Source organism: Schistocerca piceifrons, chromosome 8 (assembly GCF_021461385.2).
Source record: "Schistocerca piceifrons isolate TAMUIC-IGC-003096 chromosome 8, iqSchPice1.1, whole genome shotgun sequence".
In the NCBI taxonomy this organism is placed as follows: Eukaryota; Metazoa; Arthropoda; class Insecta; order Orthoptera; family Acrididae; genus Schistocerca; species Schistocerca piceifrons.
The window spans coordinates 135,172,620-135,194,082 of record NC_060145.1 but is presented as its reverse complement, the minus strand read 5'-3'; the positions used below and the strand labels follow the sequence as shown (position 1 = coordinate 135,194,082).

The 21,463-nt window shown below is 40.9% G+C and overlaps 1 protein-coding gene across 1 annotated transcript in view; it reads left to right on the top strand.

Moving 5' to 3' along the window:
* The first annotated feature begins 2,645 nt into the window (after positions 1-2,645).
* The window catches only part of LOC124712130 (probable G-protein coupled receptor Mth-like 3), a 297,280-nt gene continuing 278,462 nt past the window's right edge, over positions 2,646-21,463 (top strand). Inside the window, exon 1 of the mRNA XM_047242429.1 lies at positions 2,646-2,718. The gene's annotated coding sequence lies outside the window, so the exon portion shown is untranslated. The remainder of the gene's footprint in view (positions 2,719-21,463) is intronic.

Sequence of the window (21,463 nt, the reverse complement as noted above, 5' to 3'; positions counted from 1 at the left end):
ATACCTTCTACACTGAAGCGCCAAAGAACTGTTATAGCCCTGCGTATTCGAATACAGAGATATGTAAACAAGCAGAATACGGCGCTGCGAGCGGCAACGCCTATAAAATACAACAAATATCTGGCGCAGTTGTCAGATCAGTTACTGCTGCTACAATGACTAGTTGTCAAGATTTAAGTGAGTTTCAACGTTGTGGTATAGTCGGCGCACAAGCGACGGCACACAGCATCTCGGAGGTAGCGATGAAGTGGGCATTTTCCTGTACGACCATTTCACGAGTGTACCGTGAATGTCAGGAATCCGCTAAAACATCGAATCTCCGACATCGCTGCAGCTGTAAAATATCCAACAAAAATGAGACCAACGACGACTAAAGAGAATCGTTCAACGTGACAGAAGTGCAACCCTTCTACAAATTGCTGTAAATTTCAATACTGGACCATCGACAAGCGTCAGCGTGCGAACCATTCAACGAAACGTCATCGACATGGGCTTTCGTAGCCGAAGGCCTATTCGTGTACGCTTGTCGACTGCAGGACACAAAGCTTTACGCCTCACCTAGGCCCGTCAATACCGACATTGGACTGTTGATGACTGGAAACATGTTGCCTGGTCGGATGAGCCTCGTTTCAAATTGTATCAAGGGGATGGACGTGTACGGATATGGAGACAACCTCATGAGTCCATGGACCTACATGTCAGCAGGGGACTGTCCAAGCTGGTGGAGGCTCTGTAATGGTGTGGGGCGTGTACAATTAGAGTAATATGGGATCCCTCATACGTCTAGATACGACTCTGACAGGCAAAACGTGTCTAAGCATCCCGTCTGATCACCTACAGCCATTCAGTCCATTGTGAATTCCGACGGACGTGGGTAATTCCAGCAGGATAATGCGACACCTCCCATGTCCATAGTTGCTACCGAGTGACTCCAGAAACACTTTTCTGAGTTTAAACACTTTTCTGAGTTTAAACACTTTTCTGAGTTTAAACACTTCCGCTGGCCACCAAACTCTCCAGATATGAACATTATTGAGCACATGTGGGATGCCTTGCAACGTGCTGTTCAGATGAGATCTCCCCCCCTTCGTACGCTTGCGAATTTATGGACAGCCCTGCAGGATTCGTAGTGTCAATATCCTCCAGCACTACTTCAGACATTAGTCGACTTCATGAAACGTCATATTGCGCCATTCCTACGTGCTCGCGGGGCCCTACACGATATTAGGCAGGTGTATCAGTTTCTTGGCTCTTCAGTGTAATATCACGTCGGATCTCATTGTTCCCGACGTAACTCGGTGTGACAAGGACTCAAAAAGTCGTTGAAAGCCCCCTGTAGAAATGTTAAGCTACCTCTTTAGCTTCCATAATTGTGAAAGTGTTACCGACGCAGGATTTTGTGCACAAACTGATCTCTCGATTATGTCTCACAAATATTCATTGGGATTCATGTCGAGCGACATGGGTGACCAAATCATTCGCACGAATTCTCGACAATGCCCTGACATGGTTCATTGTCATTCATAAAAATGACATCGCTGTTTGGGAACATGACGTCCATAAATGGCTGCAAATGGTCTCCAAGTAGCTGAACATAACCATTTCCAGTGAGTCATCGGTTCAGTTGGACCAGGGGACCCAGTACATCCCATGTAAACACAGCTGACACCATTATGGAGGCACTACCAACTTGCGCAGTGCCTTGTTGACAACTTGGGTCCATGGCTTCATGGTCTCTGCGACCCACTCGAACCCTACCTCCACCTCTTACCAACTGAAATCGGGATTCATCTGACTAGCCCACGGTTTTATAGCTGTCTAGGGTCCAACTTATATCATCACGTGCCCAGGAAGGATGCTGCAGGCGATGTCGAGCTGTTAGCAAAGGCGCTTGCGTCGGCCGTCTGCTACCATAGCCCCTTAACGCAAAATTTCGCCACAGTGTCCTAAGGGATAACGTTCGTCGTACGTTCCACATTGATTTCTGAGGCTATTTAACTAGTGTTGTTTGTCTACAATGTTCATCGTACGTCCCACACTCATTTCTGCGGTTATTTAACCAGTGTTGCTTGTCTGTTAGCACTGACAACCCTGCGCAGACAGCACTGCCCTCGGTCGTTAAGTGAAAGCTTTCGGCCACTACTTTGGCCATGGTGAGAGGTAATGCCTGAAATCTGGTATTCTAGACACAGTCTTGACACTGTGGATCTCTAAATATTGAAATCCCTAACGATATCCAAGACGGAATGTCCCATGCGTCTAGCTCTTAACTACCATACCGTGTTCAGAGTCTGTTAACTCCCATCGGGCGACCATAATCACGTCGGAAACCTTCTCACACGAATCACCTGAATATAAATGACAGCTCCGCCAATGCACTGCCCTTTTATACCCTGTGTACGCGATGCTACCACCGTCTGTATATGTGCATTCGCTCTCCGAAGAATTTGTCACCTCAGTGCAAGGCCAAGACTATAGGCTAAGTGTTGGAAGAACTTACTATATAATTCCTTAGCTCGCCTTCGACAGTTTCCGCCGAGCACCTACCGGTAAAAGTAGCCATCCTGCTCCACTCGTGCGCAGGAAGAGACCGTGAGTAACCCACGTTGCTTCACTCCAGGAAACGACGACTGTCTTCTCAGTTCTCTCCGGACGTGAGCAGCAGTTCCCGCTCGATACTTACCGCTGCTGTCGCCGCTGCGTGCCGCTCTTTATCTGGTAAGTCGGTCCCTTCAAGTACAGGATTCACGTCATCGTTTTTCTTCCTTATTATAAATTAGTTACTCGTTCTGAATGTTTAAGAGAACAATATTATGGTGGAGAATATCAAATCACATGTAACCGCTGGAAACATCGGTGACGGTGGATGTCTGAATGAGACTTACCCTACTCAAACACAAAAAATAAACTGCTACTCGCGAAAACAAGGAAATTCGGGGGGCGAGTTTTGGTTGGTACAAATTTTCATGAAGCGCGCTATATTAATTACAGTGCGGATTAAAAATTTCTGACAGACTTTCAACGGTAGCATTTCATGCGATTGTATCTTCATTGATTTTCATCCCCATCAGTCTATTCATTTTACCGAATCGTTGTAATAAATTGTCAAGTGAGTATTTTTAAAGTGCAGGTGCCTGAAATGGTCGACTGCGCATTGCAGTTATTTGTTTATGTTGCTGGAGATGAGTATGGAATGAAAAGGAAGAACAGAAGGCATTATTCTCTGCATCTCTCAAACAGTACTAGAGCGCCGGCCGATCTAAACATCTCCCTCTGACGCATTGATTACTATTAGCAGTGGCCGGCCGTAGTGCCCGAGCGATTCTAGGCGCTTCAGTCTGGAACCGCTCGACCTCTACGGTCGCAGATTCGAATCCTGCCTCAGGCATGAACGTGTGTGATGTCCTTAGGTTAGTTAGGTTTAAGTAGTTCTAAGTTCTAGGGGACTGATGACCTCAAATGTTAAGTATCATAGTGTTCAGAGCCATTTGAAACATTTGAACTATCAACGGTGTGACATGCCTTCACATGAACGCCATGAGACACGGCGGAGAGAAATGGCTGTAAATTCAGAAGTTTGATAACAGTTTGGTGAGCAAGAACTTTGGAACAAGTACGTTCGAAATATGATTGAAATAACGTAACTGACAGTAGTCTGAAATACTAATTTTAGAATGGGAATGGCATGTGAACATTTTATTAATCTCGTCGCTTATGCGCTTGGCCCTGTACTGTCTTTTCTGACTGCGAGAATGTAAATTTAATTTAGCTGCGAGAATATAAATTGTCAATAACCTTTAACCAAACCAAAACTGCATGAATTTACATAACACAAAACTGAATCTGATGCAACATTATTGGTTTGAAATTGGCCCTAGTAATAAAGCAAAACTTGATCAATTTGAAAATAATGGTCCCTATGCTTAATGACTTCTATCCGTGAAATAATAAAATTTCTTACCTTTATCTGCGCAATGTAATGCTCTTCGCGCTGCTCTTTATTAGTACTTCAAATTTTACAGTTAGCAAACAGCTATTGTGCAAGGCCAATGCTTAGCATACATTTTAATTAAATCGAATATGACTGAGACAATAACTTCTTGAGAAAAACAGTTAATAAAAAATGACATGGACGTGGGAACTGGTATTGACTTGATTTGGCACTAAGTTTAAAACTTGTATTTTGACTCTTTGAAAATTAATAATGTTCACAATTAACACATTCGATTAACCGGTTATACATTAAAAATTGGCTTTACAAAATCATAGGATGTGAGTGCTATACATTGTCTCAATCATCACTTATTGAATACGCGCATTGCATTAGTAACAAAACAACTTTCTTTACCTTAATATTTTCGAACTTCTGTTGAGATTTCTCTTACAGTTAGCAGATATCACAGTTTCTTGGAAATAAAAAAGACTATTACTACCCGTAGCTGTGCGGCTGGTCCCGGCGGAGGTTCGAGTCCTCCCTCGGGCATGGGTGTGTGTGTTTGTCCTTAGGATAATTTATTTTAAGTAGTGTGTAAGCTTAGGGACTGATGACCTTAGCAGTTAAGTCCCATAAGATTTCACGCACATTTGAACATTTTTGAACTTCCCGTAGCGAGTAAGTATATATCCAGCACACATCGGACACGACACGCCTTTACACTTGAGATAACACATTACTCATAACACCTTGAATCAGCGATCGCTGTTGAGCAGTGACGCCACTACACAGTCGATACTACATTGACCGTCTTTGGTTTAATATAATATTTTCTTCAAAAGTCGAATTAATTTACCTCGTGTACACACCTTTCAACTTTATAGCGCTACCTCTCCCTTTGTCAGCTTTCCTTCACCACTAGGATTCGAAAGTGTGCCTCTGTATTGAATACTAACACGTGCACCAACGAGCGTGACTAGGTGGGCGACTGGAAAATGAGGGTCGGAGTTAAACATGACTACAATATCGATGCCAGGAGAGACGGAGCATTAGTGTAGCTCATTAGGATAGCAGAAGAAATCGGTCGCAGACTTGTACAAAGATCCATCTCGATATTCGCTAACATTGATTTATAGATACAAATGTAAATCACTATGACCTGATTGCTATTGGCACCCAGTTTCTTCCGAATGTGTGACCTGTTTCTCGATCACCAACTACTAAAACGCAATTTTGACTCGGGGACACCACGCATTTTGCACTTCGTGGTCTTGTGGCGTCATTAACGTCTTTGTGCTGTTACTAGATTTTTTTGTCTGTTTCTACTGATTACTATCATCTCAGTTTCTACGGTTCATAAAAGCTAAATCTTAGGAAGTCTTTCGTGGAAGTAGACTTGTAGGAAGTGAGGCATGAACGATAAGCAATTCAGACAAAAATAGAACAGATGATATTGAAATGTAGTGTTGGGGACAGAATGCTGATATTGGAAAGGGAAGATCGGGCAATCTGTGAAGGGATACTGCACTGAATTAAGGAGAAAAGCTTTTTATAGCACAGCCTGGCTCAAAGAACGCATCGATTAGTTGGACACATTCTGAGACACCAGGGACTGGTCAGCTTTGTAATAGAGGGAAGTGTGGGGGTAATAATTTTAAGGGGAGACCAAGGAAAGAGAAGCTGTTGAGAGATGAAGAGGCTTTACCAGGTTAGACTAGAGTGGACAAGGGCGTCAAACCGGCTTTCGAACTGAAGACTAGACAATAACATGAAGTCATTGGCGCTAATACACTTTCACTGTATCTGTATCTTTTGACTAGTTTCGCCTCATTTTTCTACTTTTTTTATGAATACTGCATTTTTCTTTTATGTGTCACACTCATACAAATATGGAAACCGACTTCAAATAATCGCAGTACAAACCTGTTAGAACGACATAAAAAAATCCATTTCTTCAAGACAACTGTAGAAAAAGTAGATGTAATGAACGTCCTGATAATTAATTTTAACTAAGTACTACTTCTAAAAGTAGGTAAGATGTAATAAAATGTGTTATTAATAAAGGAAATAAATACTTGATATGGTTCTGAGATCGTTACGAATTTCATGAATAATGTTATCTAGGTCGCTTGATGATTTTTTTTTACATTGTTTTGTGCTACGTTTTTCGGCTGCTACCAGCATCGGATGCTAACTTACAGTCTTGGAGATAACGCTCAGTGTCAGCGCACAGCATATTATATGCTTTAGGAGGGCATGTCACAGCTGCTCCGGCATAGGACCTGCTATACACTGACACAAAAGTTTGGTTCTGAAGTTCTAAATTTGGATGATTCCGTGATACCCATATCCAAAGCATGGTTACTTGAAATATGTAATAAACTCATAAAGCTATATAATCTGCATTATTCGTAAAGTAATAAAATGTACCAATATCTTCTGTAACGAGAATTTCTCCTGCCTGTCGGACTTGCAATCATTTTTCGGAAGTGAGTCATTTTGACCATCTGTTCTGGACCAATTTTACTCTGGCCACCTCGTATTTTCAGATGTAGTCTATTATATTGAGCCACACTCTAACCAACTTTAGACTATACAGGTGAAGACAACATATTTTATGCCAGTGGAAGGTTTGGGTGACAGCGGATGGTCGATGGTATTTCATTATGGCAGCACCGTTTCGGAAATGCGTACTATGAATTGACTGCGATTACTGGTGACTCCTGCTAATAATATGTTGCCACTCCTCGACTCATTACTTCCTGAACAGTCCAAAATAGTCCAATGAAATGGAGTATGGTAAAACAGTAATCCGGGCCACAGCAACAACTTTTTAGGACTCCATTATTTAAAAATACCTCGAAATACGCATGGCCGAAAATCTGATGAACCGTGACAGAGGCTTACAGTTAGATAATGCGTGGAACGCTATCATTTCCACAACTTACTAAAATCGAAGACGACAGAGTTCGCCGATAACTGCGACGAGCACAGAACGCCAAAATGTAAGAAGTGCAAGGCCTATGTTACGATGCGGAAAGAGAGCGATGGCAGCGCTCCTCGTGGAGTGACAATGAATTTTGAATACGAGAAAATATGGGGCAAAAATCCCTACTTTTAATTCGAAATACGAGATTTAGATGATAATGTTTTTCATTTACTACCTACAAAGTACACGCCTCGAAACCGATAGGTTCAAATGGTTCAGATGGCTCTGGGCACTATGGGACTTAACATCTGAGGTCATCAGTCCCCTAGACTTAAAACTACTTAATCCTAACTAACCTAAAGACATCACACATATCCATGACCGAGGCAGGATTCGAACCTGCGACCATAGCAGCAGCGCGGTTCCGGACTGGAGGGCCTAAAACCGCTCGGCCACAACGGCCGGCAAACCGATAGGACTGTGACCTTCCAATGTAATATATTCGTGAAATCTCAATGTAAAACTAAGATTAACTCCTCGTAGCTGGAGTTCACAGTCACGAACAATTTTGGAAATGATGTCGTGCTTGTATTTGGGACTAAGATTAACTTCTCGTAGCTGGAGTTCACAGTCACGAAAAATTTTGGAAATGATGTCGTGCTTGTATTTTGACTTTAACATTATTTAGCTGTAAAACCCAAAATTGGCATGTCGACCAGGTGGCCATTATCATGCGTAAATACAGCAAACGTACCTTCTTCTTCTTCTTCGGTTATCAACCCACAGGTTGGTTGGCAGCAGCACGCCATTCCGTTCTTTTGTCAACTTTCTTCTTCATATCTGCATAGGTCTGGCACCCGATGTCATTTATTACTTGTTGAATGTAGCTTAATCTAGGTCGTCCTCGGCGAGTTCTTCCTTCAATGATTCCTTCTAATATTCTCTTAATGAAATTGTTATGCCGTAAAATGTGACCTATGAAGGTTATTCTTCTTTTCTGTATATTTCGCCAAAGAGATCTGTTTTCTTTCACTCTTCTGAGGACATCTTCGTTTGTAGCCTTGTCTCGCCAGCTGATTTTTTCCATTCTCCGGTAGCACCACATTTCGAATGCCTCTAATCTTCTCTTTTCTTCTTTTCCGCTAGTCCAAGTTTCACATCCGTAAAGGGCTGTACTCCACACATAGGTTTTCATGACTCTCTTTCTTACGTCTAAACTAACATTTCTACTCGTCAGTAAGTTTCTTTTTCCATTGAATGCTATTTTGGCAAGTTGTATTCTGTTTTTAATGTCACTTTTGCTCCTTCCATCTGCTGTTATTTTGCTACCTAAGTAGTTAAATTCTGTAACCTGCCCTAGTTTCTCTCCCTTTATTGTTATTCGTATGGGTTCATTGTAGTTCAGGGCGCCACTCACCATCACTTTAGTCTTTTTCTTATTTATTTTCATTCCATACTGTTCTTTTAAGGTGTTTTCCATTTCATTGAGTGCGGCTTCTAAATCTTCTTTCCTTTCTGTAATTATGGCGATATCATCTGCATATCGCAACATATCTATTTTCATTCCGTTAAGTTTTATTCCTACTTCAATATTCTCTCTTATTTTGTCTATTGCTTCTTGGATATATGCGTTGAAAATTACTGGAGATAGTGGGCATCCCTGTCTCACTCCTTTCCTTATTTTTGCTGTTTCTTCTTTGTTTTCCTTCTTAACTAAGGCTGTTTCATTTTGGTATATTTTAAAGATTATCCTTCTATCATTATATTTCAGACCAGCCTTCTTCAGAATTCTAAACATTTCTGGCCATACAACATTGTCAAATGCCTTTTCGAGGTCTACGAAGGCTATAAATACTTGTTTGTTTTTGGAAATTTGTTTCTCAATTATTAGTCTTAAAGATAAGATTGCTTCCCTCGTCCCTACACCGCTTCTAAAACCGAATTGGTCTTCACTTAGAGTGCTATTCAATTGGTTTTCAACTCTTTTCAAAATTATTCTTATTAGAATTTTTGATGCGTGTGAAAGAAGACTGAGTGTTCGATGGTTTTCACAGTCCATAGTAGATGCTTTCTTAGGTATGGGGACTATGATGCATTTCTGATAGTCTTCAGGAACTTCACCTGTTTTGTATATTTTCTGTATGAGTTGCAGTAATGTAGCTTTCATTTTGTCTCCTGATTTCTTAATTAGTTCAGAAGGTATATCATCAACACCTGCCGCTTTCTTATCTGGTAGTTCTTTTAGTGCTTTTTCAAATTCATCTTTCAGAATTGTGTCCCCTAGTTCTTCTTTCTCTACTTCTTCGCTTAATTCTATCATATTATCTGTTAGAGGGTCTCCTTGATATAGCTCTTCAATGTATTCTTGCCATCTCTTCAGCGTGTCATATCCAAATAGTACCTTGCCCTCTTTGTTCTTTATAGTTCCTGAAGATTTTACTTTCCGTTTAGCAAAGTTTTGTTTTATTGTTCTGTAGGCCAAGTCAGTTTTTCCTTTAACCATGTTTTCCTCCACCTCTTTACAAATGCTGTTGAGGTAATTTTCTTTTGCTTTCCTAGATTCTCTGTTTATTTGGTTTCTAAGCTTTCTATATTTGTTTTCGCTTTGCTCGTCAGAGGCATTTTTGTATAGTCTTCTTTCTTCCATTAGACAAATTATTTCAGGTGTTATCCACTCTTTCCTGTTTACAGGTTTGGCTTTCCCAATAAATTCTTCTGCTGCTTTATGTATGCCTTCTTTGATTTGTTTCCACTCCTCGTTAGTACTCCCGGGAATAATGTTTGATGCCATCTCATCAGTTTTCCGTGCATAAGGGATCACTAGTTCTTCAGACTTTAGGTTATCTCTGTTCCATACTTTGTTCGTTTTTCTCTCTAATCGCTTGAGTTTGAGTAAGCATTTCATCATTACAAGGTTGTGATCGCTATTAATATCCGCAGACGGGTAGCTTCTGCAATCCTTGATTTGGTTTTTAAAACGCGATTTTACTAATATATAGTCGATTTGGTGTCTTCTAGTATCTCCTGGGGCTTTCCACGTGTACCTTCTTCTTTTATGGTGGTTGAAAAGGGAGTTCGCTATGACCAACTTGTTTTTGGCACAAAATTCAATTAGCCGGCTTCCTCTTTCGTTTCTATCTCCTAGACCATATTTCCCTACAATTCCGTCAACTTTCTCTTCTCCAACACTAGCATTCCAATCTCCCATTATAATTAAGTTCTCTTCACCTTTAACATAATTTATAACTTTGTTGATGTCTTCATACACTGTTTCTATTACATCGTCTTCTTCTGCCGATGTCGGCATATAGACTTGTACTATTACCGTGTTCTTTGGTTTGGTTCCAATTTTGACTAGTATTATCCTAGAGTTAAATTGCACATATCCTGTGACTAGATTCCCGAGTTTTCCTTTTAGAATTATTCCAACTCCACCGATTCCAGTTGTTCCTTGGTTAGTACCTGTATGAATGATACGATAATTTCCTGATCTGAAGTCTCCTGGTTCAGGCCATCGCATCTCAGATATTCCTATTATGTCTGTTCCCATTCTGTCCATCTCTAGTTTGAGGTTCTCTAATTTCCCGCATTGGAGGAGTGTTCTTACATTCCATGTTGCTATTTTTAGTGTATTCTTCAACTTTGCCTGACCTTCCATTGTCCCCACCCGGAGATCCGATTGGGGGACTATTACTCCGGATTTATGTTTAACAGAAGATTCTGGCATGGTGCGCTACTGATTCTTGGGATATCTTGAGTGATCTTTAATGGAGTGGTTTCCCGTTGCCTTCTCCATCCTATGCCGTTGACTGTGAAGTTCTTCCGCCTTTAGGAGCAATTTCTCACTCCAAGGACAAGAGAGTGCCCTGCCTCTATCCGCTCATCCGCTCTCTTTGAGACCGTTGGCACTTGATAGGGGGCGTTTCCTTATCCCGGGAAACACTCGGTCGTCAGAGCCTCGTTAGCAATAACAGGGTGTACCGTGCAGCAATCCTTAGCTGCAACTCGGGTAGGTGAGGTTGACATTTGTACAGGAGAGGCTGTTAGAGTCGCTTCACTGTACCTTACACCCCAAAACGTACCTTAGCGAATGCAAAACCTAAATATCACCTGACATGACATGACACGGTAGCTGTTTTCATCGTGGTGGATTCCTGATTACGACATCTTGTGTGGAACGCACTCTCTGAATTGCGATGTGAATATGATGCTTGTATTCTAATTTATGTTTGTTTGCACCCATAATATTTGTTGAAGTAAATAATTCCATATGTGATTTCGCTTCACATAAAACAGACGTTCGTTTCGTCGCATAGAGTTCTGTGGATACTTGTGTGTGAACTGCTCGATATGAATGCGTTGTAAGTATATTGTTCGTATTCTACCATATTTTAGTTTTCATCCGTTTTTTTTACTTTCTGGTGTTAAATGGAGAACTCCATTTTAGCACCTTTGACATAATTGGTATTCAGCTTTATTACATCTTGTCACAGAATCACGAGGCTACGTGCTTCTACTTTGAATGGTGTTGCTGCTTGCACTTTTAGTGGCTAAGGCATTCTTCCTCGCAAATGTTAAAATACGACAGTAGTCACGTAGACGCGCTCACACAGTGTGTAACGGTACCACCGACAACCCTGAACGGCAATCGATGCTAGCGATATACCCGTGCGAGGAATTTTTGAGATGTGACTGTGAGATAACCTAATGGAAACAGAGCAGTCAAACTGGGAGTCGTTTCCGGAACCCTCCAGCAGAGTATAAACAATAGTGGGTCAGGAACAGACGTTCTTCCAGCACAAAAGCAAGTTTTAACATTACATATTAAAACAGGTCGCCAGCCTAATTAGACATTCTTGGGTCAAGCAAAATGATGAAACCTGTGGCAGTGCTAAGGCAAATCTTACCTTCCTTGACACACACACAATAAATTCTTTCCTTATATCTGTTCACACTACAACACAGTAACCTAATCTTGCAGATATCTGTGCTACAAACTAGTACGTCAGATAAGCAAATGGCCAAAGAGACAGTAAACATCAACATATGACTCTCAGCAACACGTACCTTAAATGAACTAGGTGCAACTGTTTATAAAACCAAATACCGACACACACGAAACTAGTAGCAATACTGAACTGGGAAAATACTTAAAATGATTCTGAATTTAAATCAGGGGGTCTACTAATGATCATAATCAATAACTTCATTGCCTAATAATACAGGGCCTCTATGCCTATGCATTAGCCAACTAGCATTAGAATAGATAACACAGTAAACAGTTCTTTCTTAAACTTGGTTTGAATCAACTAAACAGAATGACAATCTGACTACACTGACTCTGAAGGAAACTTTGCATTGCTTCGTTAAACAACTAGGCTGGTCCATGAGGACCCTTAAACTTTCGTGGTTTGAAGAACCACACTCATTAACAAAACTACTCCAGTATGTATGAGAAAAAGTAAGTGTTATCATCATTAATTATTAGTTTTGTAAAGCACAACGAACTATAACTCTTTAAATATCAAATGTGATTTCATAAGCAGTCTTTGGACCTACTCAGAATTATAATTGGCTGTGCAAATGACAACACAACTCTAAATTCAAATTCGGCCAATTTCTCATAATAAATTAGGACACTCGGAATTAAATTCACTGCCGCGCGGTCTAAGGCGCTGCAGTTATAGACTGTGCGGCTGGTCCCAGCGGAGGTTCAAGTCCTCCCTTGGGCATGGGTGTGTGTGTTTGTCCTTAGGATAATTTAGGTTAGGTAGTGTGTAAGCTTAGGGACTGATGACCTTAGCAGTTAAGTCCCATAAGATTTCACACACATTTGAACATTAAATTCACTAGGGTAGGAATCCTGTCCACGTTTGTGATTTGGGGTAGTCACGGGTGAAAGACAGAGTTTTTAGCAACACCACGATTATTATTAAAATCAAGCAGAGTTCATAAATATGTGGTCCACTTATAGGGTGCCAAATACAAAACAATTTAGTGGAAGGCTGGTTGAACTGGTGGCGCAATTTTCAGTGGCTGTTAACGTGGCGGCGATGCAGTCATGGCAGAATTGTTGGCATCGCCCTATTACTGATCTTCTTGGCGTCGAAATAATGTTTTTATAGGGCCAAAAACCATACCATGATAATGGTATCACCAAATTCAGCATCAGAAGCCCTTAAATATCGTCCTTAAGCTCTTCTGGCCTCTAAACTCCAAGAATATGAGCCACTATGATCCTCTGCTGCTAGCGAGTTGTGAGCCACAGCACTTCTCAGCGCAGGCTCCTTACTCGCCACAAAGGACGAGTTGCCACTTGCGCGCCAACCACATCTTTTCCACTCCGCCAGGCTACTTCCGTAGCTGTGGGGCTTCCCCACATCTTTGACATTTAACACTGTGTTCCCCAATTACGAACCAAGTCATTTATAGTATATTCCATAACAATCATTTCAGTAGTTATTTAAATTCACAAGCGTAATTTAAACAACTTCGGTCAAAAATTCACATAACAAACATGTATACATAGTCAAAGAATTTCCATGACAGATACAACAATGTACATAAACAATACTACAAAATGACACAGAAATATCGATACAGATTCAAAATAGGTCAAAAACAGGTGTTACAACTGCTCGACAGTTCTACGAAAAATCACTGACAGAAAACAAGTTCGTTTCAAATCAGTGTAACCAGACACATAGACGGGGCACCAGGCGGTGGCCCGACCTGGTAATAATCCACTACTGTAGCGAAGCACACCAAAACTTTTCCATGAAAAATGCTCAAAAACAGACAGGATAAACACAAACGATGAGACAATGACGGAAACACAGAAAGTTGGGAAACGCAGGATCAGTACCACGCACTTAGCCTGTACAATCAAGAGGCCGTCAAGAGCGGTACAATAAGATTAGATCGAGTCGTCTTCGTCAGTCTTAGATGTCTCACCTGATGATGACAGGCAGCTGCTCGGTCTGTAATTATTCTCCTTTTACGTGACAGTACATCCTTCAAAGGTCAAATGTCTGAACATTAAACTTCTGAAAAAGGGGGGGAGGGGGAAGGGGAGGAAAATGTTTGCTATTGAATGCAAAGGCATGACCTAAGTTTATCTGTAGTGCCATAACATAACTTTTCTCATCGGAACGTTCAGATTATCACAGGCAGATGTCGTAGTTGGAAAACAGTAAACACGGTGATACCAGACTGTGTAATTGTTACAGTTAATGTAAAAACTCAGCGTTGCTTTAAAATAATAATTATGATCGGATTTTGTTCAAATTATAACTGCAGGCTGGAATAATGTCCTCTGCAATTTGGAAATGATGGCGCGCTTATGGAGCGCGATTGTTGCGTCAACAGGTCGACTACCGTCAGCTAATTTAATAGGCTGGAAAATACATAAAATATTTTTGATTAGTGGAGTATGATACTAACTACACCTTTCCTAAACAAAATATAATGCATTTTAAGCATGTGGTGTCACCGCCAGACACCACACTTGCTAGGTGGTAGCCTTAGATCGACCGCGGTCCATTAGTACATGTCGGACCCGCGTGTCGCCACTGTCAGGGATCGCAGACCGAGCGCCACCACAAGGCAGGTCTCGAGATATGGACTAGCATTCGTCCCAGTTGTACGGACGACTTTGCTAGCGACTGCACTGACGAAGCCTTGCTCCTTTGCCGAGCAGATAGTTAGAATAGCCTTCAGCTCAGTCAATGGCTACGACCTAGCAAGGCGCCATTAGTAACATTGCACGTATCTAAAGAGTCTCACTTCTATCGCCACAATCTCCAGATGTACCAAAAGGATGGATTAAAGTTAAGTATTCCAGAAGCTACGTACTTTTCTTTATAGCATTCATTACGTATCCTGTTGCAGACCTCACGCCATCCTGCTTTAGCTTAGCGCGTGCCTTTCAGCTTCCTCTCATTGTGTCTAGGCTGTCTTGTCTAGACACAACAAAGCATCTTATTCTTACTTCAGCATAAAATTACGCTAACAAAATACACGGTGTTCGGAAATTCCCGTTATAACATTCTAGGACTTGTAGAGGGGAGCGAGTACGTAATACGAAGGCCATTCGGAAAGAAAGTTCCGATCGGTGACGAAATGGAAACCACAGTAAAAATCCGATGAAATTTTACACAGATGTGTTTGGTAGTGTCTCTAGTATGGCCATCGATCGCAGCACGTCGCTCCTTCCAATTCTGAGAGTACAGTGAGCACGTAAAGATGCATAGAAAATAATGTCTGCCGCCAAGTATGAGGACCTGGTGAGAGATTTCGCCTGGTGTCCTGCAGCCCACATTACATAACTGTCAGGCGTTTCGTTCTTCATGACAATTCTCGGCCGCACTCTGCAGGGGCAATATACATCCTCCTGCAGCGTTTTCTATGGGATGTGTTTGATCATCCACAATACAGCCCATAATCTGGTCTTCCCGAGTTTCAGCTCTGCTCAAATGAACCACTAGCTATGAGGATCACGTTTTGGCACAGACAACGAGCTGTAGACGAGCGCAGACGGCTGCCTTCTGTGACGAGGGTATTAGAAAGTTAGTACAACGCTCCGACAGATGCCTAAGTCGGAGTGGCGGCTACGTAGGAACGCAGCTTTAAAGTGTAGCTAACTATTGCAAATAAAACATTTTTGATTTATCGCAGTGGTTTCCATTTCCCGACCGATCGCAACTTACTTTCCGAACAGCCCTCTTATTTTGGATACGAACCCATGCCCAGAAACGTACGATTTCCATGCTACAGCTGTTTGAGAACATTTTTGCTAGGTATGTATGCAACAGGGGAGTCGTGGTGGGTGTGTTCACGTTGGGTCGGCTGTTGTCATTTGACGTGTATCCTACCTCTTTGACGTGGTTCGAGCCTCACTCACGTGTCTGTGAGTATTAGAGCAATATTTTTGAGTGCACGATTGCAGAACACACCGACATAATCCTTCTGAATGGCAAAACTGACGGCAATGGAAGAGCACCTCGTCATCTTCATCAAGATCGTTCTCCACAACGTCCGACTCCATCCCATACACTTTTCGCCACAAATGCGCAACGGCTTCGAGAAAGGCAAGTTTCACCGTCAGCGGCCGTGGCTGTGGTGTTCCAAGAATATGCCGCACACCCAAATTGGAAGAGGTCGTGCTGCACCACGTTGAAAAGAACCAATCAACAAATACACGATCAATTTCTTTGGCTATTAACGAGTGGAACCGTAAAACAAGTGACGTACTGGGTCACGCTAATCAATTACTTGTAAACGTGGTCGTGTTGCCAGCATGCTTGAACACTGGAATGGTACTTTTCGGACATGTATTCCAATTCAAAATATTATCTTCTAACCCCCCATCTACAAGGCCGAACACTCTGTACACGGAATCCTCTCGTCAGGATACTGTAAGAGGAAGAGGAACAAAAGTGAGTTGTAAATTGTCCTCAGATTTTTTTAAAACATTAGAAAACTTGCTGCCGTACAATTAAGTCTTAGACGTTGAGTCATAAATGTTTGCTACAAATCGAAATATTGTGATGGGTTGTTGACGACGAGCGCCTCAAGCCCCAATTTCTTGAACATTCAGTTCACGCGGGAAAATTTCAAAATTCAAAGGCAAACACTTGTTGGCCAGAAATCCAGTCAGTATGTACAGTTACTTATACGTTCGTTTTGCACATTCTTGTAGTAATACTGGGCTATAGTCTACAGCCCTAAAACCAGTATATGAGAAAATCTAGACTGATCCATTGACTGTTTTGAACTCTGAGTTAATGTTGTTGCTGTTTCAAATGTAACAAGTGTGAATCACTTCCAAAGTAAATTGTCACTTTCTTACATATTACGTGACAGATTTCTCTGAAACGAATAACAGTCGAATAGGAAAAACGTTTTTGAAAGGTAGCTTTACAAGTGCATTCCGCACAATGGACCATGCGCAAGTCGTGAACAAACATATAAAACGCGATAAGGAGCATGAATTTCAGTTTCTCCATGTATTTATATATTTGAGAAAGCTTTTGACTGAACTTCAACGAAATCTGTACAGACGTCACTTGAAAAAACAAGCTATTAATTAATTTACGGTAAAATGAATATGTTAGTACTACAGCTTCCGTTATATTTTATCAGAATAATAGAATTTCCAGATTCATCAGACTTCGCCATTAACTTCCCATCCAAGTTCGTCCTGCGTGTTTCTTTATATCGTCAGTCCAACTTCCATTAGATCACCCAACTATTTCATTTTGTTTACACTCAATATCACTCCCGTTTTCTCTTCTCTCCATTCGTTATGTTCAACATTTTTTTTCCTTTAGTCGTTTGCGAAATGTCAGTTTTTAAAATATTATATTTCTGAAGGTGGTGGGGGTAAAATACAGGGAGCGAGAGGCTATTTACAATTTGTACAGAAACCAGATGGCAGTTATAAGAGTCGAGGGACATGAAAGGGAAGCAGTGGTTGAGAAGGGAGTGAGACAGGGTTGTAGCCTCTCCCCGATGTTATTCAATCTGAATATTGAGCAAGCAGTAAAGGAAACAAAAGAAAAATTCGGAGTAGGTATTAAAATCCATGGAGAACAAATAGAAACTTTGAGGTTCGCCGATGACATTGTAATTCTGTCAGAGACAGCAAAGGACTTGGAAAAGCAGTTGAACGGAATGGACAGTGTCTTGAAAAGAGGATATAAGATGAACATCAACAAAAGCGAAACGAGGATAATGGAATGTAGACGAATTAAGTCGGTTATGCTGAGGGAATTAGATTAGGAAATAAGACACTTAAAGTAGTAAAGGAGTTTTGCTATTTGGGGAGCAAAATAACTGATGATGGTCGAAGTAGAGAGGATGTAAAATGTAGACTGGCAATGGCAAAGAAATCGTTTCTAAAGAAGAGAAATTTGTTAACATCGAGTATAGATTTAAGTGTCAGGAAATTGTTTCTGAAAGTATTTGTATGGAGTGTAGCCATGTATGGAAGTGAAACATGGACGATAAATAGTTTGGACAAGAAGAGAATAGAAGCTTTCGAAATGTGGTGCTACAGAAGAATGTTGAAGATTAGATGGGTAGATCACATAACTAATGAGGAGGTATTGGATAGAATTGGAGAGGAGTTTGTGGCACAACTTGACAAGAAGAAGGGATCGGTTGGTAGGACATGTTCTGAGGCATCAAGGGATCACAAATTTAGCATTGGAAGGCAGAGTGGAGGGTAAAAATCGTAGAGGGAGACCAAGAGATGAATACACTAAGCACATTCAGAAGGATGTAGGCTGTAGTACGTACTGAGAGATGAAGAAGCTTGCACAGCATAGAGTAGCATGGAGAGCTGCATCAAACCAGTCTCAGGACTGAAGACCACAACAACAACATATTTCACACAGATAAGTTGGTATGATATTAATTGCTGATAGACCTCTGACAGAACACGTTGAGCTACCGTGCCCGCCAACCGTGAGACCACGAGCTCTATACAGTACTGTCAGCATACACTCGTTAATAGACTTTCCTTTTAAGGCACAATGGGAATTTACTTCTGAATATAGCATTCAGTTTCCCGAATTAACACCAAGCTATTTTTAGCCTACTGTTTAATTCTTTAACCGCCCATCCGATTGTTGTTCTCAGTTCTCATAAGTGAACAAACATATCTACTTTTTCTATGACTTCATCATGCAGGTATCCTGCCTCCTAGAATTTAACAAAAATTCTCGAATAAAGTCTGACAATATTATCGGCGCTCTTCCAACGTCTGTACGGTAATATGTAAAAAGTACTATATTGTTTTATATTCCACAATATTCATTTATTCAACTTTACCGGTTTTCGGTTTACATGGCTATCATCAAACTTTAACTGACTATCGTCGCCAAAGAAGTTACAATGTTTGTATACAAAGTTGGAAATTATGTTACTAACCTAGACCGAAACACAAACGTCCAGTAAATGTCATATTTGACAGTAGTGTGCTAGTTCAAATTATAAGATAAAAAACTGAACAGTAAATAAATAAAAAGAAGCATACAGGGTAAACATTAAGTTAACTAAGAAAATAACACAGCGTCTATACAACAGTTTACATTAAATAAACAAATATTATAAAGTTACTACATGGTAATAGTACTTCAAGAGGTGTTACTGATGGAAAGAGATAGAGAAACCAAGAAAAAGAAAGAATTTAACAATTGTTTCAACAGAATGTGTGGAGTACATAGCCAATCACGATAAAAAAAATCGATAAATACAGGAAAATGGAGCAATAGGAAGGAACAGACAGTGTGAGGAGTAATGGCAAATTGAGAGGATCGTGTAAGGTTAGAAGAGGGCAAGTGTTAATACGCGCTTGGGCATTTAAGATTAAATCAGAACTGTCGGCTAAATGTTTGTTGATTTACAGAGCTTCCAACACGCTGAGTTTTTACCCTTTGTTTGCTAAGTGTAGAACATGGCACTGTGGCCGGCGGTTGCGGCCCTCAAGCTATACCTGATCAGCGGATGTGGAATCGTAATGCTACACCCTCTAGCTGGGTTCATGCTCAACGAGCCTAGTTGCTATGTCTCCACCTGCCAGACCTATTTAAAGCTGATCACAGTCAGGACAAGTAATTTTGTACGCCCAGATTATGGCTAGTAATTAGGTCTTGTCTTTGCTACTGAAAATACACTGGGTTGTGGTGTTATTCACATAGTACGAGATCCTATAGTTGCAGGATTTCAGTGTTTTTGCTACATTCTGTGATACCTGTTGTAGGTTTGGAATTGTACACAAAATAATCTACGTAAAAAAGTTGCAGGCAGGCTCAGCTACCAAAAGAAACAGGCGAACACTCCTTCCGACAAGCCGTGATATAAGTTTTAGTATAGATGGCTCGGTTACAAAATCAGATTACACTGAATATAACTGTCATGTGGAATACCTCCATATTCATTACACATATAAATCTCTGAGAATTTATGTTATGCGTCTGCAGAAAACTTCATTCGATTTGAGGCCTGTGTTTCGGGTGCCACGGAATGGCAAAACTCATATATATGTTGGGTTTTACCTTTGGACAGCTGTCGTCGCTCCATGCTCTTACTGAATTTCACCGTTTTCTTAAGATCTTGCTGACTGAGGGCGGATACATCCAGGCTGCTCACCAGCTATCTCATCTGGAACCAATGCTAAGCAACGGCGTGGGCAGCCAGAGGGACCCCTGTATTGTTGAGAACTGCGGCACGTTGTTTACTCTTAGAGGACGTGCGGAAAATAATCACTACGTAATTGTGGAAATCGTCCAGCGACGATAGCAGGGTGTAACTAGGCTGAGGCATTTGGGAGACCCGAGGACAAAACAGAAAGAAAAAATTAAAATGGAAAGGAAAAGTGGAAATTAGTAAAATCCATCTGCAAAGTGAACTTTTTCACCATGTTCAGATAGTTCAAGACGGTTCGGCAAAATCCTTCAGAGGTAAAGAGACATGAATCATTTACCTCCTTCACCCTCGTCAAAGGCCAATCTGCAATATTGCTCGAACGTCAGTTAACTGAATCTATAGAATGAATGGGCTATGATGTGTGCAAAGGTTGCGGCCAGGGCTGTGGTCTTGACTGTCGCATCTAATGATGTGTGAAAAAGAATCAATTGAAAACTTAGATTTAGTTCTTAAAAGTACTGTAGGGGCTAATCAAGAAATAGCTTTTTATCCTGGAATATCTACAAACGTTTTGGCCACATAATGCTGCGACAGAAGGATTTTAAAAATTGTTCCGCGAGTTCTCCCAAGGTAGCCCTATAAAACATTAAATTCAATGCGTTGGGATGGCATATACGATATCATTCATGCACTTGAAGAGTAGTCATTTATATAATTCTTGTGTGTAACGAACGAAATGTAGCGATAGGTCTTAAAAACATAACTTAATCCTACCTCTTTGTTATTCCACGTAAAGCAGTAGAAAGAATCAATATCTAGATAATATCTGAAGACTTGACATCTGAGCTGTCTTGAACGTTTAGGAACACTGCTGACATAAGGGATCATTCCACAGACTGCTGGATGAAAGTATCAACAACTGTGAAAGACGAATAACAACAATAAAGAAGGCTTACATAGCCTTGACTAAACTTGTAATGACACTTTATTCATCCAATAATTAACATCATTTATTCGCAACTATATACCTTGTCTTAAATAATGGCTCTAGTTGCAGACGCATACAGTGCAGTGATATTGGTAAGAAATTCATCGGAACTGTTTGTCGTAGAGCTAACACGTGGTACCCCACCATATGCATAACTCTGTTGATATGTCTCTAGGAACCTGTGGCCGTTGAAAAAGTTGAGCTCTCATTTTCGAAGCTAAAAGTATTTAATAAAGTATATGTACGACATACACTGAATCAGGTACGGTTATCTAGTTTGGCAATGTTTTCAACAGAAGGACGAAGTGTATTGTAACATATTATAGATAGCAAGCGAGTGTAATAGAAATTCTGTAAAATATTAACTCGTTCAACTAGAAACAAAGTGCGCTATATCTCTCAAACAAATGCTTAGAGCATACATTTCATTAGCGATTTACATGGAACTTGGTGCTCATAT